We start from the raw sequence: 8,141 nt of genomic DNA, 5'->3' as shown, positions 1-8,141 counted from the left end.
TTTCTTTCTTATTGACTGTGCAGGGATTTTTACTGATTCCTACCCCCACAGAACCAGCACATCCATAACTGAATGAAACCTCTCCTTCTCATTTTGCTGATTATAGTTTGAAAAATCTTAATATGGTGTAGATTACCCAGAATCCTCCCATCACTGACTCATCACTCATACAAAAGCCCTTTCCCTATTACATACATCTCCTGCAGTAAATCTTTCATACTTATTGATTGTTGAACATCAAATTCTAGAGAGAATAACCCAATGAACTTTTCCACATATCACTCTGACCTTTTCTAGATAAATTCAGTAAAGGCAGCATTATTTCTTCCTTCAGATGTAAAACATTCGTCTTGCAGTAACTCTGATAGATGCCAGCAGAAATGCCCCACAAGACTGAGATAATTATTTTCCTAATAAAAAACGCCACCAAGATCCTATCCCTTCAGCAGATATTGATAACACTGTGGCAGATCACACTGCAGACCACACACTGCTGCATAACCATGATATCATCACACATTTCCTTCTTTTACTGTGTAAAAAGCTGCAAATATCAGACTTCACTTTTTTTTTTTTTGGGGGCTCAGTGGAGAGAGAAGAGAGGAAGAAGTACAGCTGTTATCCAAAGCCATGAATGCTCCTCAGAGCTTCTGGAAACTCACCCCAAGGGAGGACAAAATAAAGGCATCAGCTCTGAAGGGTATTTTCAAGTTCAGCAGCTGAGACACCAGGAGATATGGAACACCAAATTAGATGCTAGCTCCACTGAGCTTCTGTGTATGGCAGAGATCATACAGCACAATGACATCAATAGGAAATCCATAGGTTTTGATTTTATCCTGGATGCAGCTTTCCCATGAAGCAGTCTGATTTGTGACAATTGCTTTATATGTCTGTTCTTAGCAGATGCAGAAGGAAAAGCTAAATGGACATCAAATATCAATCTGTCCTTGCCAGCAACGTACTGCCAGCCCAAACGTCTATTTTAACTCAGAATAATGAGAACATTTAGCCCTTTCAAGTTCTGGTTTTACTTCAGCTAAAGCAACTACACATCAACTTAATGTCTTTCTTTATTCAGTGACACAGAGGTCACCGCTGTGAGATTTATTTGATTTCACAGTTTGGCTAATTAATTTGCTCATTCTGAGCATACACCATCAGCATTGCTTTTGGAGTAGTACTACCAAAGCAACAGATTAATTTACATGGTACAGTGCATCCAGAATAATTATTACCCCACAGAATTGTTATTGCTCAAAATCTGAGGGGAGAGGGAAGTTTCCTACTGTGATAAAAGGGCTCTGTTTTGGCTTTATCAGCTGAAAACTATGAGGACTAGATTACAAAAGAAGCTTCTTGCTAATGCTAAGCAGCACAAATATCCCAAAGTCCATAAAGCTGTTACAAGACCAAATTTGTTTCTCAGTTTCAGTTCTTATCAAATTATGTTGACAGGCTCAAAATTCTCAAGCCACCCCCATTCCTCCAGCAATATTAGCAGACACTTCACTGATCAATGCCAATTAATACGGCAGCAGTTTCCTCAGCACTGAAGCGCTGCTTATCCACTGCTTTGAAAGCAGGTCTGTATAAAGGTCTTTATAAAGATGTACTTGAAAACTGATGGGAGCACAGGTACAGAAGGAAACTTTAAGGGGACAGCAAAGTGAGATCTATAGCATCTTGTCCAGAACTCAAGGTACTTAACCTTCTCGAGGCAACAGATTGACTAAGGAGGCAGCTTTTACATTACCACTGAGAGCTGATCTAAATTCTCTTGTTCTGCTTCTTGGGTCTTCGATTTGCTTTGACCAATGCGTTAATTCTTTTCACTAAGCTGCGAGAAGCGATCTTAACTTCTCGCTGGACATCCAATTCCTACACCTCGTTCTCATTTTTGGGATACTCAGCGACTGAAGCTGAGGCTGGAGCTGGGTGCCAGGAGAGCGTCCACAACTGCAGACCTCACTAACAGCAAGAGCGAGCAAGTGAAGTTTTAAAGGTCTCCAGCATGCCCGAAGAAGGTGACAATTGGGATGAAGTAGAGATGTCAATGACTGCTTCCCTAATTAGCCTTAGAAAGGACTTGAGTAGCTGTCATCTAGCCAAGTGAGCTAAGAACAGGTTAGGAGCGTTAAGACTTAGCAGGTAATTGGCAGACCAGATAGGAGGTAATTTGCAACCCATTTGGAAGTGCTCACATTGCACAAAGCGCCACATTACGGGTTACAAAGCAAATATACTGACCCAAGCATATGTTATATCTTCCTTCCGTCCCATTCCTGGCTTCTCAGAAGCGCAGATAGATGTACTTATTGTAGAAAACCTTCCATTTATGGGCACCTCCAGCCCTGCAAGGCTTGTGAAAACAGGCAACCTACCAAAAGAAGCGTTTGTAGTGCAGACCTTAACAGCAGGGGAGGTTTCCCCAGCCTGTGAGAACTCTGAAGAATCTTCCAGGATGTTCTTATGACAAGACTGTGCTAAAGGAGCCCACAACCTCACAGAAAGGACAGGGCCTGGGCTGCGACAGCCTGCAGCAAGCATGAAGAAAAAGCAGCCAGACTGGAGCTTTCTGTGTCAGAAGCTGCAAGGATGAAAGTAACAGAGACTGCTGGATGGCTTTTAGGGATTACAATAACTGAGGAAGTTGCAGGAGAATGTCAATAAAAAAAGCTGCTGCAACATTGGCCATAACTCGTTCAGAGAGCTGACACAGGTGATAAGAGCCTTCAACAGAATGGGCTGAAAAAGATAACTGCTCCCATTTCTTCTCTTTCTCCCCCTCCATTTTGGGGAAGTCACTAAGGCAGCAGCATACAATGAGCACGTGTATCCTGAAAGAATATTTCTTTGATATCAGACTCATCATTGAATAGATTAGACTCGTAGTAGTAGCAGCTGGAGCAGTTATTTCCTGATCTTTGGAGTTTATGCAGCTACACTTCAGGCTCAAAAGAGATGTTATTTGCAGGCATAATTCGTCCTATTTTGACCCCATTCATAAAGTCAAAATAACACTGTACATTTACTACAGGGGATTTTGAACTCCATTTCACAACTATGATTTAATATTGCCATGGGGAAATCAACCAATCATTGCACATCAGAAAAAATACACTGGTGACCCCATTTAAAGTGAACCGGTCAATTGAATTGAAATGTTTGAAGATTAAGAATACTGAATTTTATTAGCATTACTTAGACGCCACAATGCTGTCTGCATATAATGCAAACCCCGCAAACAGATGAAAAACATTTGCTTTGTGTAGAATGTATGACAAGCCCTTCAACCAAGCCTTCTCTACAGCTTCCAGGAGCCTTTATAGTTTGAACACAACTAGAAGTTTTTTCCTCTTTATCATAAATGCAGAATTATTTCACTAACATCAGTGGCCCCCAGTGAAAAGTCAAGGTTCTTGGGTTACTCGGAGATTACATCTTGTCAGATTAGTGTTTAAGAGGAGAAAAAGAAGGCAAAACTTGGTGCAGCCTCTTTATCCAAACCATTCTTTCAAGCTTTCACGACTGCAGCAAAAAGCAAGCCAAGTAACATCACTTCCACTTCTTCCTCCTCCTTCTATAACATGGCTGGACCTTAAGCACCTACTTCCCCAGCCAGGCACCATCTCTCAGTCTCCAATAATCACAGTACACAAAATAGTCCTAAAAAGCACTGCCTACCTTTCATCCAAGTACTTCCCAGCTCCAGCACACATCCCCCTCCTGCTGCTTTACGTAGCTAACCTAAGAAGCAGCTGCACTTGCTTAAATAAATACCAACGGTTTTCAGCCCAGTTCTGATGACTTGAGGAGATTCAAGTCACCTGTGTACTCTGGATTTCTATGAGTAAAATGAAAATAAAATGTGAAAATAAAATTATCAGTTGATCAAGTGATCAATTGAGGGTCTATGTATTTATAGCCATGTGAAGGCCAATGGCAGGTTGTACCCTGAAGGTTTGAAAATGCCATAGATACAGACATACACATATATAAGTGTATTTATATTAAACACACATAGACACTATATTACATATGTATGTGCAAAAACATTATCTTTTTTCAGCAGATGAGACTACAGAGGCAGTAAAATGAGTGGTTGTTCCTCCTGATAATTTTCTTAACTCGTTGCTTACAAATACCTCCCATACTCTCTGCTGAGGACCATCCATTAGACAATGCTGTTCCTAAGGCTTGTCATGTTGTTCATGGCTCTTTGCTTTCAAGCAGTGTGCTCACAATAGACATTCAAAATCCCTGTATGCCAGATATGAATACCATATTGTAGCTGCATGAACCTGATTGAAAATGCATTATCTGGTAATGGTACATGGAGCCTATTTCGCATCTCTCACATTCTCATTCATTGGAGATCAGATCAGGCCAAAAGCTGTGGCCATTGAGTGTACAAGCAACAGACTGTGTAGAATGAACTGTGATATTGATCCACTGCCTGGAGGATAGGTCCCACTATCACAAATACTATATACAGATAGCACTGCTGCATACAGTACTTTGAATATACAAGCTAGGACTGGAGCTGCAATTAGAGTTGGGTTAAATTACTAGGCAGAGTTGTTTAAAAAGTGATAAACTGTTATGCAAAGGTCAGTTTTGTACGCTGAGCTATTGCTTGTGCTTATTCCCATTGTAATTCCCTCAAAGGACTTTTCTTTTGGCCTACAAAGAGCTGTGTGTGGCTGCAGGTGAGGTAGTAAAGCCTGTAGTGCCATCCCTAAAGTGCATGGAGGCATGAGACGTGGAGATGTAGCCATGGAAGAACAGTGCAGTTGGTAATAGTAGGTATCTGGAATAGTAGGTATCTTTCTAAAAAGAGCCAGTCTGCACGTGATACTGACACTGTAGGGGAGCAGAAGGGCTGTGGCTTTTAATTTGACACTGAACTTCATGACCTGCATCAACCAAAGCTCTCTATGCGGTTGGTAGATGTATCTGTTGCTCTCTCTTGTTTGAGTTCCCTAATTTAGTGATCTACTCCATTCTGGTAGCTATTTTTATCAAGCAACACAATTTAAATTTTCTCACTGATGACCATCATCAATACAATTGTACTGTGATTATCAGACTGTTAGTGCACTTATCCTACAAATACATGGGAACTGAACTGTATACAAAGTACTGTGCAAATTGTATACAGAGCCATATTTTCATTTGCTTGGTCTATTGGAAGGATATGAACTGAGTGCCTAATTAAAATGAAGTGAAACTCATAACAGTTTATTTGCACAGCAGTGCATTTGCCATGTTAGTCATTACATTGCATTCAGTACCTTACCATTTAGTTATAGTACACCAGAACTGCCACTTAAAATGAAGTATAACATATTCTTTCTTTTATTTGTGTCCAGAGTCTTAACCATCTGCTTTATGTGGCTTCATCAGTTTACACATCATGCTACTAATGATGACAAAGCTCTAATTGAACATGTGCTGTAAATGATAAGAAGGACCCATTCTTATTAGCAATGGGTAAAACTTGAGCAATTCACTTCTGATCACCATTCTACATGTAAAGTTATGCCAGTCTTACCTTTAATGAGTCCAAAATCAAGAAAGAGGTAGAATTGCAGATTCCATCAGTGCAATTCCTGTAATGGAATTGCAGATTCAGGACTCTGACGTGTATACATATTGCAGTATTCAAACAATGTCTTCACTGTAGAGCATTCTATGATTCTATGATTTGATTTTCTCTATGAAAAGTCCTGTTCATCATAGCATACATCAATTTAGTGGCTGAAGAGAGTGAGATATCTAAGTACAGACAGAATGGTTCTGCTCTCCAGAGGGATATATTTCCTCTGGTTCATTTTTGGAGGTGCAGAGTTTGTACCCACAAGATGACCTCAGGAAATGGAGCAAAGATGCAGTGCTTATAGGACAAAGGACACCCTTCCTCTGCCACCAGTGACTTAATGTTATCTTCTTCACCTTCTGAATGGCCCACAGTCCTGAGCAAGGATCTCACCTTTCTTCAGCTGGAAGGACCTACTTCTGCTTTTACTTGCACATGTTATGACAAACTACTGAGCCCTTACTGTGAAATTTAAACCAGAAGCCAGCACAGTGCTAAAGCTGTATGAAAAGACAGCAGATCTGTGAAGCCTTTGAAGAAGTCTCTGTGAAAGAAGAAAAGAATGAAGTGCAGATGCAAAGTGCGTGTATGTTGCCTGTACCAGCATAGTGAAGGTGTCCCAACAAGACTGGGGTTCCTAAGAACTGTAACCAGACATAAATTAAAAAAAAAACATTGATTACAATTGTAAATCCAAGGTGATATTCCCGGTGTCTCTGGTAAGTAATTGTATACTGAATTGTTTTACAGTATCATAGAAAAGATCTCTGAGATTTTTGCTCAAGTTAAATAAATCTTGTAAAGAAAATGTGTTGCCTCATTCAGCAAACATCAAACATAAGCATTTTAGTTCAACATCAGAGGTTGCATAAACAGTATGCAAAAACTGGGTCAAAATATTTGTTTAAAAATGCTGCATATCTAAGTAGGAAAGGGAATTGTTAATCCATGGACAGAATAGATCACTCTTGCACTGATTACTTTCTTCTAATTGTTTTATAATTGTTGCCATTGGTACTGTGCATAAATGGTGGGCATAAATAATTCTACTTTAACAGAAGAGTTTGCTGAATTGGAGATATTAATTTAATTTTCAAAATCTCTTTTCCTAAAATTTGAAAATCAGCACATTTAAAGATGTGAAGGCAAATTTTGGGTATGTCTGATTGGGAACGTGCATTTCTATTCCCCTTAGCAAGCCCAGCCCACACACTTGGCATAAACATGCAATGGGAATTTATGCTTTCCAGGTACTCATATCCCAATCTGTTTCTTTCTCTCTTCCTTTCTTTCTTTCTTCCTTCCTTTCTTTCTTCCTTTCTTTCTTTCTTCCTTCCTTTCTTTCTTTCTTTCTTTCTTTCTTTCTTTCTTTCTTTCTCTCTTTCTCCCTTTCTCCCTTTCTCCCTTTCTCCCTTTCTTTCTCCCTTTCTTTCTCTCTTTCTTTCTCTCTTTCTCTTTCTTTCTTTCTTTCTCTCTCTTTCCTTCCTTCCTTCCTTCCTTCCTTCCTTCCTTCCTTCCTTTCTCCCTTCCTTCCTTCCTTCCTTCCTTTCTCCCTTCCTTCTTTTCACAGAAAAACCCAACCCTATTTTCTAAAACTTTTGAGTCTGCAGAGAGAAAATGCTTTTGTAAACATGACCCAGATATCCACTTTGAATGTGGTAGTGATCAAAATTATCGTACAGCTTTTGTAATCTGATTTCCAAAGTTCTACTTGTAATGGATTCCTTTGTGTTTATTTCCTTTAACTGTGTCATTTTAGAATATTTATGGGTACTGTTCTCCTTCAACAGAGTCCTTGCCCTTGTGAAATAAGCAGCCAGCATAGCTTAGGATATACCTCAGTATAAATTATTTATGGAGAGCATAAAGTATTGAAGAATATTGTTTTAAACTTTATTCTCTGGCAGTATACAAAGAAAAAGAAAGCATCATCTAATTAAAATGTAGGCTTTATATGAAATAGAAAGAATTTGCTTTCTCTGACTTATGGTATCGCAACCTTTGACAGGATTTTTTTAATAAAAGAGAAGAAGTATGTTTCATAGAAAAAAAACAACATGGATGAGTTATCCCTGAAGTAAATACTCAGCTTGTGAGACATAAATAAGGAGACTAATGTAAGAGGAATATAGATAGACCGGTTTTAAAGGAAAAGATGAAAGAGTAAAAAGAATCAGTGTGCCATGAAAAGTCTCCCGGGTTAACTAGAAAAACTTGTCAGGGTGTGTGCAGGGAGAAAAGAAATACAACATTAAAGATCAAACAAAAAGATCCTGAAAATTGGGTAGCAGTTTCAGGTATTTATGTGTACCAGCTAGGTAGCTACATATGTAAGAAGGACCTGCAATAAATGCTAACAATGAGTAAGGCAGAATGATCAAAACCTAGAAACAAAATGTTGTTTTCCATGAAGACTTTGGTTGCGGGTGCTCCCACAAGCTGTGAATCCAACCTTGGTGTTTCTCCTACCCTGCGTGTTGGCCAGATGCGTCGTGTGCTGGGCACCAGCACAGGAATGAGGCGGTGGGCGGAGGAACGA

The 8,141-nt window shown here is 39.5% G+C and overlaps 1 long non-coding RNA gene across 1 annotated transcript in view; it reads right to left on the bottom strand.

Annotated features, from left to right (window-relative positions):
• Nucleotides 1-3,741, bottom strand: part of LOC104913202 — a 23,453-nt gene extending 19,712 nt beyond the window's left edge. Inside the window, exon 1 of the long non-coding RNA XR_795209.2 lies at nt 3,688-3,741. This is a non-coding gene — a long non-coding RNA (uncharacterized LOC104913202). The remainder of the gene's footprint in view (nt 1-3,687) is intronic.
• Nucleotides 3,742-8,141: the final 4,400 nt, after the last annotated feature.

The sequence above is a fragment of the Meleagris gallopavo genome, chromosome 14 (assembly GCF_000146605.3).
Source record: "Meleagris gallopavo isolate NT-WF06-2002-E0010 breed Aviagen turkey brand Nicholas breeding stock chromosome 14, Turkey_5.1, whole genome shotgun sequence".
NCBI lineage: Eukaryota > Metazoa > Chordata > Aves > Galliformes > Phasianidae > Meleagris > Meleagris gallopavo.
This window is presented reverse-complemented; position numbering and strand designations above follow the sequence as displayed.